The following is a 14,049-nucleotide window of genomic DNA, read 5'->3' as shown; positions in this document are numbered from 1 at the left end:
AACCCTTCTCCTCACAGAAAGAGAAGTTTTAAGGGGTTTTTATGCATTGTGAGGAGCACCAGAACAGAGATGAAAATCTCATCTGTAATATGTAGGTCTCATAGTTCAAACAGATACTTCACAGATCCCACCCATGGACATGTCCAAGACTGTGCCAAGCTGTGAGTCTGACTTCTGGTGCAAGGGAACATGTTTGTTTCTTCTCTTCAAAGTTACTTGAATTGACTCACACATATGCACCTGAGACATCCTTCCCTTCTCCTCTGCTCAGCAAACAGGTACCATGGCAGTAGGAGCTCTTTCACCCCACCTAGACTTTGGATTCTGTGAGGACCTGTCACTGATGATGCCTAAAATGATGTTAAAAATAAAGGAATCCCATAGAGCTGTGATCTGCTCATGAATAGTCCATGAACCAGATAAAGCCCAGTTATCCCTTGAAATTCATTTTCTGAACTCTATTAATCATAAGCTTAATTTCAGTTTATAATTTAACGATCTGATTTGCTCTAGATTATTAGAGTTTGAAGGTCAAGCCAGATGTCATTTGAAAGTAGCTTTCCCTTGATTTGTAATCGGATTTCTAAATTGACCTGCAACCTTACTGACATATAATGTTAATGAACTACACATGGCTTGCATATAGAGAGATGCAAATATAGAGATTTTTTGAATTTTGCTAGAATCACTGTTTTATCTTTTTTTTTTTTGGCATTTAACTTCAACAAGTCTAATGTGCATGTACCTGTGGGGAAAATTAGATCTCTTCATTTATCCATCTCTAAACATGGAACATCTCTCATTTGAGAAACTGATAAAGTAACAAAGGAATAAATAAGCAACTGAACCAGTGCAGAGCTGAGAGCTGGGTTTCCTGTATTTTCTTAGTCCTGTGCCAACTATTTGAGGCAGATAGTATTGTGCCTCTGTCATTTGACATTGTTATTGTGAAGAAAGGTATTCTAGTTAAGGACTCCAAGTGCAAGATTAAAAACATTTAAGTATTTTGCCTACTTATAGAAATGAATTTAATAAACAGTTGCTTTAGAAAAAAAAAATAAAAAACCCTCAGTCATTCATGGATACCTGAGGATCAGTTATGAAGTCATTCAATCATTCAATGATCTGTAAAAGGAACAGGTTATTGAGGAATGCTACTGTAATTCAAACTCATTGCATGAAATCACAATGCGTATGGGAATTCTCCACATCCATAAGTATAAGTATATAAGGAATTATTGGCAAAGCTAATAATTGTTTCCTATAGTTTTTTACTCTGTGTTTCTAGTTTTTAAAATTACTTAAAGTTGCAGAAGGTGGGTTAAAAAAAAAACAAACCACACACCACCTTCTGCCAGCTGCACAAAGAGGTCAGAAATAGTATATAATTATTGCTGAGTTAATTGCTGGGTGCTAACAGACGTACAGACATACAGTATTCAACTTAGACATTATCACAATAGTGGACAATTAGGGCAAATTCAGTGACAGATAAAATGCAAATGGAATTTATAAGCATAGTACTCTACTGGCTTTTTAATTTTTTTAATAATCTTAGAAAAATTGTCACTTCTATCTTTAACCTTACAGATGTAGTCTAAAAGGGTGGCTAAGCCAAAATAACACTTGCAAATTCCTTTTTAAACTCAAAACTCTTTATTGTAAAATTAGAGATTATATTCTCCTTCCAGGATTTCTAAAGGTACAAACCAAAATGTAGATCCACAACAAATGCATATTATATAAATAAAATAACCCATACTACAGATGTAATAGATTTTGTGATATCAGCCTGGTTTAGTCTCCATTTTATTTTTTCCACTCTCATTTTTTAGGTAAAGGCAGCTTATTTTTTCCCTAAAAAAATTTTTGGGGGGGTTTGGGCTTGATTTTTTCAGTGAAACACAAGCATGAACTTAGAAAACAGAAGTTTGCTTTGGAGAATGTGTTCTACTGTTTAGTTCCTGATATAAAACTGTCTTCCAGAAAGAACAATTTTGGTAAAATACAGAATACTTTAATGAAAATTATGGGGTTTTATGTTTTGGAGAAAGATGGTTAATTTCAGAATTTTTTTTATGTTCAAATATCTTAAAAGATGTAGGAGGATATGTGAGAAGATAACATAATTAGAAGAAATCTATAGCAACAGCCTGTGCACTTCATGAAGCTTAAGGGTATGATGTCTCTTCTCAAACTTTAAAAATTTACAGTAGCAATACAGCAATGGTATGAAATGCTGAGTCTGACTATGCTTTTTATTTATGAATGTTATTAAGGAAATGTCAGCATGATGGAAAATCATTCTCTCTGCGTATTTAGGTATGGGTTTCTGATGATCTTGTGTTCTAAAGGAACAAGAACTTGGAGGAGTAACAGCTTTGGGGTTTTGAGGAGGACTAGCTGTTGATACTTGAGTTTAAAAGACATTACTGCTCTACAGGTATATTCCATTTGAAGGATAGATTATGCATATTGGAGTTTACTTAGAACTTTAAAAGTTGAAGAACTCACGGGCAGCTAAAACCACTCCAAAACTATTTCCATAGTTTGGGTATTTTAAGGAGAAAGAAATCCTTTTAATTTTTATTGGTAGAGAAGAAACATAAAAGTCAGAAAAATAAAAGTTGCGAGCTCTATTTAAAAGTTGAAGATAGGTAAGGATACTTCTATATGTGCATTTAAGCACAAGAACCTATTTAAGGAGACATTTGATGACACACAGACACCAGCCCCCTCCCAACAGTTGATTTTTCCTTACTTTACAAATCAGAGATAATACCTCTTAAAAGTCTTTTACAAACTTCTGGTTATTTTTCAAAGTTTATGATTTATTTTTCACTCAGTACTGTGGATGTGATTTATTGCCTGTTTCACAGAGGGAATGAGGCTTAAATTGCTAAAGGCAGATGTTGGGAAAGCTGGGAGCAGAAGTATCACGATTGATTTCAAGGGTCTAGGGAAGCTTTATGGGGGCCATATCTGATGAGGCTAACTCTACTTGGACAAGAAAAACCTCTTTTTTCAATATAAGCTCAGATGGATGGTCTTTGAAGTGTTCAATTAGTAGTGAAAATGACACTGAGTTTTAAGCTGAAGGTTGTGAGATTGATCTAAATTCCATGGATGTCAGTAGCATATGCCACTTGCTTTCATAGATTTCATGTGGTTTCAAGGCTGTCACCCAGGACAATGATTTGGGGTTCCTGGCAGAGTGGGAGAGGGAGATTAAAGAAACAGACTAAATATATGCAATTCACCTAGCCTTTCAGAGGAAGAGCAGGGCCTGCCTCTGCTGAAATCTGAGATTAGATCAACTGTAATTCTCTTTCCATTAAATGCTCATGCAAGTATGACCTGATGATTTTGACTGACCAAAACCATTAGAAGAGTTTTAGCTTGGCATGTCTGAGTCTGTACTGCTGTTCATAATGCAGCATAAAAGGGAGAGGAGCGCTGACTTGGTACTGTAGGGTCCGGTGCCAAATTAGAACATCCTTTGCATTCTTTTGCACAAAGGAGAGCTTGTATGGATGTTGGGATTCAGCTCAGACCATAAAATCACTCCAATTCACTTTAATGTGTCTGCTCATGTCAGCATCCATGCATGTATGTGGGTTTTGGCTGGTGCCTGTTGTGACTGGCATGTACTACAGAAAGCACAGGCTTTGGGTCATAACCACAGTATCGTGACTTTAACAGACCTCTGGTACTCCAGAATAGGTCTGTAGCGAAAGCTCACTTCTCTGGTGCAAGGATGACACTTCTAGTCATTTGTGCTGTATGTGTTAGGCACTGCATCCCTCACCTTAAGGTATTCTCTTCCTGTTAGGTATATCTATACTGTGTTGTTTGAAGCCAGAGCAACTGTCTCTGCATAGGAAAGAAATTTCCGTGCTGCAGGAAAGAGCAGAACTATTAGCTGTTACACATATAGGTGATGACCCTATTAAAATCAGCATACCAGGCAGAAGTTCATTATAAATTCATGCAATTTAAGTGCCTTAACAAAATATTTACATGTATGCAAATTCCGGGTTGCTTCATTCAACCTCTGAGCAAGGTGTGTTCAGCATAGATCATTGGACACAGTGTCCAAATGCATGCATGCACACTTGTTTGGACTCCTGTGCCTTGGAGACCAACTCGTTCAGCTTCCTTGGGTGGTGATCTGCTGCTGTGATGGCTTGCCTTATGAGACTGCTATGCATTATAGTGCCATGATAAATTATAGCCCTTGCTGGTTATCCACTGTCATCTGGCCCCCGATCACTGAAGTGAAACCAATGAAAGATCACGTCTTCCTACTGTGTTGTTATAATGCAACCTTGCAATGCTGTAGGCGAAAACCTTATTACAAATTGTTTTATTCAGCCATGCTTATAATGCTGCCTCTACAGAGCCTGCAGCACAGGACATCCAGGTAGAGAGGAATAACCCAACTTTAATTTTGCTTCATGTATTTGACCCTCTAACAGCAGGAACAGTATTTTGCCTCCTTGTTTGATTTTTTTGTTTAACAGGCACTGGTTTTGTACCACTCATCTGAAAGCCACTTTCAGTCAAATGTTTATGTAGTTGTTTAGTAATGCTAATTGTTTAAAATCGAAATCATTCTTATGTGCTGAATGAGAGTGGAAGGCAGTTAACTATAATGACAAAAGCCATCATAAGAAGAGATTATGCTTTTGCTAAACAACTGTGCTTGAAGTATGGCTTGGGCCCAAAGTGGGATGCTCTGACAATGATGTGGAAGGGTTGGGGATAAGCTTATCTCAGAAGGACTTACATATAAATCTTTCTCAATTCATGAATAAGTTACACTTCCTAACATCAGACAAAATAGACTGAGGCTAGGATTATAGCCTTGCTAAGTTTTTTCGCTTTGTGAATTAGCATCATTAATAAAGATTTCTGTAGGTCAAATGATGCCCTCATTTATACCTATACAACATCATTGTGTGTACCCTCTGGCCTTGTTTATAGTCCAGTATGGTTGGCCCTGGAATTGGAATGTAATTATTGGAGAGTGCCTGATGTGTGAGCTACATTCAAATGCAGTCTGTTTTGTTTTGCTAGAGTGGGCTTTGCAATGCTAATAGAAATAAAAAAAAAAATTAAAAAAAGAAAAATCATTGAATGATGAAGGGATTCAGGATTGCCAGTGCAGATGAGGTGTCTTGATGTAGCTGTGTCTACCTTTCATCTATAAACATTTGATCCAGTTCTGCTGCCCCGTCTATAAGCTCCCTGCCTGATGAGTTATCTGTTGACAAATGCAAGACTGGACCCAACATACATAGGACTGTCAGGCAGTTTGGGTTTGTCTCCTGCTGGAACACAGCTGGGCAGAGGCAGCCTATGAATACTGAAGCGTAAATATTTTACAACACTAGAACACTGCAATAAAGACTTTCCATCCTTATTTTATGGAACAGAGACATTTCTCAATATCTGTATCTGTAATAAAAATGGAAAAAGAAAGAATGAATGCAGAACTTGAACATATTGTTAATCAGCAATTGATTTTGCACAGCTGTAACCAAATATAGCTTAAAAACATAAATTGCAATTAAACCTAAACACATTTTAAATGCAATAGCAGATATTTGCTTAGCAGGGTTCTATGTAGTGTTTGTCTCGGTATTTCAGACGAATGCTGATTATACTGTGATAGCTGAAAGACACTCATAGATTTTTAGAATTAGAGGAAGCCTTTGTTTTGGCTTTATGTTTAGAAAATTTAACAAAGAATGGAAGTGCAAAAACTTTCCTCCTTCTTTTGTAAATGGATTGCAAATCTGGGGCTATGTAGAAAAATTGCTCTAGTATTTAAAGATGCAGGTGTACAAGCAGTGTGGCATTTTTGGCATGGCTTTCATGCTGATGCATTACCTTGTCTGGTAATTGTTGGTGCTTCTGATTTGTATCTGCAATCCGAGCTGACAAATGGAGTTCTTCACTTGAACACTACAGAAGTCAAAGGGAGAAGAGTAAAGTCACTGCTACATCTTCTGTCTTGAATGTTTCCTCAGGGAAACTTCATACCACATAAAAGGAAAAGCAAACTAATATCTTTAGTAACTACAGTTAGTCTGGGTTTCATTATTGCAAGTCACCTGAAATGCGACACCTTTAGCACTGGAGGCGTCCCAAACATAAAACCTAATGGATCAATATTTGTTCAGAGAAAGCAGATGTATCTCTTAGCAGCAGCAGTATTTCCTGAATGATCTCTGCTGCACATTGGTCCTCCTTTCTGATCTGAAATTTCAGATCTTATCTAATTCCATTTTCCAATAAAACTTGTCTTCTCCCAGGATTATATTGAGATGCCAAATAGTCTGTGATTAGCTAGTCTTTTGCATGTTTAATTTTTGTAGATTACATCAGGAGATACTTGATTGACTGATGTTAGTCTATTCTTCCTAAGGGATCTACTGGGCATTGCAGAGCCAAAGCGCTTCAAAAATTATTTGAAAGCAAGAGGAGAAGAACAGCTCAGTACTTTGCAACTTCGAAATTGTGCATAGTAAAATTTAAAGTGAATAAGTCTAAAATAATCCCAAAGGAGGCAAAAAAAACCTGGGACACATAAAATACTTTGAGGTTCTCAGATTTAAAGATCTCCTTTAAAATGAAATGTGAGCTTGACTTATTTTTTCCCGTGAGCGATAACCAAAATTTGTTTACTCACAAATCAAAGCCTTTAAGTCATGGTAGGCAGGTTATGATTCCCATATGAATGAGCTGATACTTTTTAGCTTTACTATCTCCTCGTCCTAGCTGTTACAAATAGGCCTACAGGAAAAAAGAAAAAGCTTGTTTTGTTCAAGTATTTTCAAATTATAACTATTGCTCGACTTAGACTTTGTAAAAATATATCCTAGGATCTTCTCTACCTGCAAGTTGCTTTGCCCTCAATTATATTTTCTTTTATCCCCTTAATTTGTATAGGTAGTGTTTGTAATTTTTTTCCAGATAATTGTGTTTTGAATAAACAGTCTATTTCCGGATAAAAAAATAGAGAAAATAGTGTACAGTAAGAAAGCAAATGTATTAGGATTTTTCCACACTACAAAAAGAGATAAACAAGGCCAGATTTTTTTTTCTTCTTTTCCCCCCCATTTCTGTCTTGTCAAAAACACAGAGAAGTACTTTTCACTGTGTAGTAGGAAACACAGTGATACGTCTTATTAGTGTTTTTACCTCCTCTTGGGATTTATGATTTGACGTATTTTACTTACCAAAGCTACTTCTTGGGAAACAACATATGTATATTTAGCAGTTTGTTATTGATAAGTACAAAATATTTATTACATATTGTTACATATAATTAGATTTATTTTAATGCATTGCTGTTTCACTGTATGTATATCAGAAACTGTTTAGAAATTACATTTCAAAGTAACAGTATAGTGTATTACCAGTGATGAAAGAATTTAGAATCTTTCTACATAATGTGGTGTATAAGAATATGCAAAGTAATTTTTAAATTTTATTTAAAATACCAAAGAAATTAAATATTGTCTTTCTCACATTGTTTACAAAATATTTAAGCAGTTTGTCTACAACTTCTAACAAGCAAATGTATAATTTTTGACTGAAAAAATGTATGGTTAAAAAATTATATAATCATAGAATCACCACATTGGGAAAAGGCCTCTTGTATCATTGAGTCCAACCATTCCTATCTGCGTCTAGACCATGTCCCTGAGCACCTTGTCTGCCCATCTTTTAAATACCTCCAGGGATGATGACTCAACCACCTCCCTGGGCAGCTCGTTCAAGTGCCCAATGACCCTTTCTGTGAAAAAATTCTTTCTTACATCTAATCTGAACTTCCCCTGGTGGAGCTTGAGGCCATTGCCCCTTGTCCTGCACCCTGTCACTTGGGAGAAGAGGCCAGCTCCCTGCTCTCCACAACCTTGCTTCAGGTAATTGTAGAGAGCAATAAGGTCTCCCCTCAGCCTCCTCTTCTCAAGGGTAAACAACCTCAGTTCCCTCAGCCACTCTTCATAAGACTTGCTCTCTAGCCCCTTCACCAGCTTCATTGGTCTTCTCTGGACTCGTTCCAGAGCCTCAACATCCTTCTTGTGGTGAGGGGCCCGGAACTGAACACAGGATTCAAGGAGCGGTCTCACCAGTGCCGAGTACAGAGGGAGAATAACCTCCCTGGACCTGCTGGTCACGCCGTTTCTGATACAAGCCAAGATGCCATTGGCCTTCTTGGCCACCTGGGCACACTGCTGGCTCATGTTCGGTCGGCTGACAACCAACACCCCCAAGTTCTCCTCCAGACAGTTTTCTAGACAGACTTCTCCTAGTCTGTAGCACTGCATAGGGTTGTTGTGCCCCAAATGCAGGACCTGGCATTTGGTCTTGTTAAACCTCATGCCATTGGTCTCAGCCCAGTGGTCCTGCCCGTTCAGATCCCTTTGCAGAGCCTCCCTACCCTCCAGCAGATCAACACTTCCACCCAGCTTATTGTCGTCTGCAAACTTGCTAAGGGTGCACTCAATGCCTTCATCCAGGTCATTGATAAAGACATTGAACAGGGCTGGACCCAGCACTGAGCCCTGGGGGACCCCACTTGTAACTGGCCTCCAGCTGGAGTTAACTCCCTTTACCACCACCTCTCTGGGCCCGGCCATCCAACCAGCACCCATGAGAGTGTGCGCCTGTCCAGGCCAGAGGCTGACAGTTTCCTAAGCAGAATGATGTGAGAATCTGTGTCAAAGGCTTTACTGAAGTCCAAGAACACTATGTCCACAGCCTTTTCCTCATCCAGTAAGCAAGTCACTTTATCATAGAAGGTGAACAGGTTAGTTTGGCAAGACGTGCCTTTCATGAACCCGTGTTGACTGGGTCTGATCACCCAGTCCTCTTACATTTGCTTTATGATAGCACTCAAGACCGCCTATTCCATGACTTTCCCCAGCACTGAGATCAGGCTGACAGACCTGTAGTTTCCTGGGTCCTCCCTATGACCCTTCTTTTAGAGGGGTACAACATCAGCCAGGCTCCAGTCAAGTGGAGCTTCCCCAGTCAGCCAGGACTATTGGAAGATGGTGGAAAGGGTTTTGGCAAGCACATCAGCCAGCTCCTTCAGTACTGTTCGGTGGATCCCATCCAGCCCCATTGACTTGTGTGTGTTTAATTGTCCGAGCAAATCTCTAACCACCTTTATTATGGGAGCTTTGTTCTGCTCCTCGAACTCCTGGGTTTGTACCCACAGGGAACAACTTTCCTTACTATTAAAGTCTGAGGCAAAAAAGATGGTAAGTACCTTAGCCTCGTCCTCATCTTGTGTCACAGTTATCTCCTTTGCATCCAGTAAAGACTGGATATTGTCTCTGTTCCTCCTTTTACTTTTGATGTATTTGTAGAAAGATTTTGTGTTATCTTTCATCAAATTGGCCAATCTGAGCTCTAGTTGGGCTTTAGCCCTCCTGATTTTTCCTCTCCATGATCTCATTTTCCCCCTGTAGTCCACCCAAGACGTCTGTCCCTTTTTCCAAAGTTCATAGACATGCCTCTTCTTTTTGATGTCCTCCCATATCTCCCTGCTCAACCATGCTGTTTTATCCCCACACCGGCTCGTTTTCCAGCACATGGGGAAAGCTTGCTCCTGAGCTGCCAGGATTTCCTTCTTGAAGAGTACCCAGCCCTTGTGGGCTCTCTTGCCCTTAAGGACTCTCTTCCTGGGACTTTATCAACTAGCCGTTAGAACAGTTCAAAGTCTGCCCTCTGGAAGTTTAATGTGTCTATTCTCCTAACCCTTATCCTCACCTCACCTAGAACTGAAAATTCTACCACCTCATGATCACTTTGCCCCAGGCGTCCTCCAACCGTCACATCCCCCAAAAGGCCTTCTCTGTTGACAAACAGCAGATCCAGGAGGGCGCCTTCGCTTGTGGGCTCATTCACCAATTGTGTGATGAAGTTGTCTTCCATGCACTCCAGGAACCTCCTAGACTGCTTCCTTTCTGCTATATTGTACTTCCAGCAGATATCTTGTAGGTTAAAGTCTCCCACAGGGACAAGAGCTAGCGGTCTTGAGACTTCTCCCAGCTGTTTGTAGAATAGCTTGTCAGCTTCTATTTGGCTAGGTGGTCTATAACAGACTACCAACACATCTGCCTTCTTGTGGGATCCTCTGTTTTTTACCCACTGACACTCAACCCTGTTATCACCATAATTGAGCTTGATGGTATCAAAGCACTCTCTAACATTGAGGGCTACCCCGCCATGTCTCCTACCCTTCCTGTCCTGCCTGAAGAGTTTATACCCCACCACAGCTGCACTTCAGTTTTACGAGTCGTCCCACCACATTTCCGTGATGGCAACTATGTCATAGTCTCCATGCCCTACAATAGCTTTTAATTCCTCCTGTTTATTGCCCATGCTGCGTGCATTTCAAGACTGGTAATTCAAAGTGATTAATTATCATTCTTACACTTCAATATAATCCTCTGATTAACCCTGATTGATAAGTACAAAATAATATCGAATAACTTTCTGTTACTACTTTCTGTAGTACATATCTGCAGAGTATCAGAAAGTTCTTAGACTTCTAAGCTTAAACAAGAAAAGAAAACTATGGTATAGAGAGCTGCGTCTTGGAATTATTTTCTGTGTTTTATTGATGTGTCTCTTCTACATCAAGCTTTCATGTTGTCTTGTACAAAAAACAGAGCTATTAATTAGTTATGATGAAAAGAGAGACCTTTTTTTTTGGTCCACATTGCCAGTGGAAGCCAAAATGAACATAGTATTTGGGGACTGGTATGAAATGATTGTCAGAACTTCATCGTATTTGATTACATTTGTGAAAATGAAATATAAACGCCTTTTCAGAATACCCGCAATGGAAGTACAGATTGCACACTGGGCAAGAACTGGTTTCTTAATCCTTGGAAATCACATACACTGGAAGGAATTTCAAATAGATTTTTGATTTAAGAAGACCATGTATTTATTTGGCAATGTATTCTATTATATGTATCCAGAAATGTTGTTCCCATTGGTGTCTGTGGCTAACAGAAATCCCCAGGAGGTTTGCACAGATATTTAGAATACCCTAATCTGAAAGTATTTAAAATCAAAACAATTTTCATGCCTAAAAAGAACTGAATTAATGATGGCTTACAGCAACTTGGGCCTCTGTGTATGGTGAGGTAGACAGTGGAAAAATATTCTTCATGCCTACTATGCAGGGTGTATTATCTCCATCTTATAGTGTTTAGTTTTGATTATATTCCTTTTGCAAATTTCATTTAGTCATGGGCATTTTCATGCTGCCAAATGCTGGCTGTGTGGCATCTTTAAGAGAAAAGGAGAGGTAGGACAAAATGAAATACTTGTGAATTTTTGGGGGAGGTGGTGGGCATTTCAGCTTCCGTTCCTACTCCTTCTAATCTTAATTGTTACTCTCTAAATATGTCATTTCTAATTTTTTTTCTGCAACGTCTTGATTTTTTTGTTTTGATTGTCCAGTGTTTTGAAATGGTAAGAGTGAAAGCTGCAAATTCTCCTGAACTTCCTGATCATTGTTAAGACGGTGCTACAATTATTAAGTGCCAGGAAATGCAAGCATGAAAAATAACTGTGCTACTGAATGCTAGATTTGATCCAAATGTTACTTCTTGCAGTTACTGAAGGATCTTATGAAAGTCTGTACCTTCACCATAGTAAAATGGAATCTGAATGGAAAATAAAAAGGGCCAGAGAACATGTTAGCAAGTAAGTAGTCAAGGCTTCTGTCTATCCCTCCTACAGTTTGCAATTAGCAAACCCCGCTCCAAGATATCACCCTTAAAAGAGCATATTGCTCAGGGGCTCTGATATTTAAGCTTCCATAAAGTTATTGTTGCTCTTTATTCACGCTTGAGGGTTTTAACCAAGTACTTTTACCAGAAGTCCTTTGTGTCAGATAGTGATTAGTAAAAAGAAGGAAAATAAGGAAAGGAAGGATTACCAAATAGCCCGGATACTGCAATTGCAGATTAAACTAACTTGGACGTATTTTTTTCTGAGTATTTCACTGGTGGTTTGTTATTTAGGCTGCTAATGCATGCTTTCACTGAGTAAAAATCTCAAAATTCTGTTAATTATAAAGAACCTTTGTATCCATTAATGTAGGCATTTATAAACATAACTCCAGCTTTACGTTAGCTGCTGCCCTTTGGTTTCATAAGCAGAATGAGGGAGAGAATATGCAACTGATAATTCATCTTGAATACTGCAGGATTTTCTTTTGAGTTCATCTCATAAATGCTGAACTAGAACTGGATATAATTAAGATGAAAGTGACAAGGACAGTTGTGAGTATGGGACATCTTTGGTCTGAGGGAAGAGTAGGGTAGGACTTTTCTTGCTGGAATAGTTATATGAAGGGAAAGTATGTTGAAAACCATGATATGGTTGATATGAGGAAACGTAAACAGGAATATTTTTTTCCGTGATGGGTACCCAAAATTATCTCAATAGAATTATCGATTATAAATTTCAAAGAAAAAGAGGAAGTCTGTTTTTCAGACTTCAAGTAATTGAAGGTATGGAACTCATTATCAGGGACTATGGAGACGGAGAAAAGCTTTCACAAGCAGAGGCTGGCAGGCTGGGCAAATGGTAGGCTCCACTAATGCTTTCTTATCATTCTTCTGCTTTTCCCATAAGCACTACTGAAGAAGTAATGGTAGACAAGATGGGCATTTGGCCTGTTTCAATATATGAGTTCTTCTGTGCTTTGAAAGCATTAAGTAGCTTCATAATCATGAATGGTGTGAGCTGTCGTGAAGGATCTTGAAGGGTTTAAGAGATCCTGACAAGGACTGGTTGGATGTCAAGGGCAGTTAACTGTAATGAGATCAGTTTGCCTCTTATAGTTCTCATAGGTGATTTTCTTCTAATAGTAACAGACATAAAGGTAGAAGAGACTACTTACTTTTCTCTCTGTTTCCAGTATTGCACGGTCAAAGCATGAAATCGAATTACAAATCAGTTCTTTTATGTCCCTAAAACATGATATTGACTTAAAAATTATGATACTTGAACTAAAAATAGGTGTTGGGTTTCTTTTATTTATCTTTCTGATGTTTCAACCTGTAACATTTGTATGATCTTTCTTGAAACTACATGTTTTCTCTGGAGGCATCTCAACTCTGGAAAACTGAAATTCTTATGAACCTAGACACAAGGACATTAAAAAACCCACTAAATTTCGTAAGAAGTGACAACAATTTTTCTGTGTTTCCCTAATGGTCTGCCCACTCAATTTTAATATATACAAAGAAGATTCAATAACTTACCTTTTGCAAAATAACCAAAAAAGCCATCAGCACAGTGGAAGTCTGGGCTCTTTCAGTATTAAACTGAACCAAACACACCCATGACCATCAGCTGTGATGGTTTCCGTTTTGCTGTTGTGTAGGATGCTCCTTCCCTTCTCTTGTCATATTGTTTGAGCTGCTGCTCCAGTGATACCTGATCCTGCTGAGGCTGCTGGAGGCACATGTCAGAGCTGGCAGAAAGCTGACAAAAACTCATAATACCTTCCAATAGCCACTGCTTGTATTAATGCTGAAAATAGAAGGTGTCCAGACTGAAGAAGCTGAATCCTTCTGCAGCACTGGAACCAAGGAGGTATTTTTAAGGATGCCTGCCGCCATCGAAAACAGGCTTCTCTACAGCAGCTGAATTTCACATGGCTAGGGGTAAAACAGTATGGCTAGCTTTCAGGGGATTTTAAAATCTGAAAGCGAGACACTCACTGAAGAAATTATTCAGCAGGAAGAAGTGACATAAGGCTGCAGAACTGGCTAAGAGAATTTTCTCATCAGCATTTCTGAAGCATAACTGATATTGTCACATGTTTTGGGCATTAGATGTGTTTGCTTTCTGATTGGAAATTCAAGTTAGTGAATATGCACAGTGGTAATTGAGAGTTGTCGTATTGGTGGTGTTTTTACCTTAAGGTCATTTTATATCTGGACATTAGAAGTTTGAAACTTGTTTGTGAACTTGTTTTTTTGATGCTTCAACATA

The sequence above is a fragment of the Phaenicophaeus curvirostris genome, chromosome 1, assembly GCF_032191515.1.
Source record: "Phaenicophaeus curvirostris isolate KB17595 chromosome 1, BPBGC_Pcur_1.0, whole genome shotgun sequence".
NCBI lineage: Eukaryota > Metazoa > Chordata > Aves > Cuculiformes > Cuculidae > Phaenicophaeus > Phaenicophaeus curvirostris.
The sequence above is the reverse complement of the archived record's forward strand: the minus strand, read 5'-3'. Positions refer to the sequence as shown.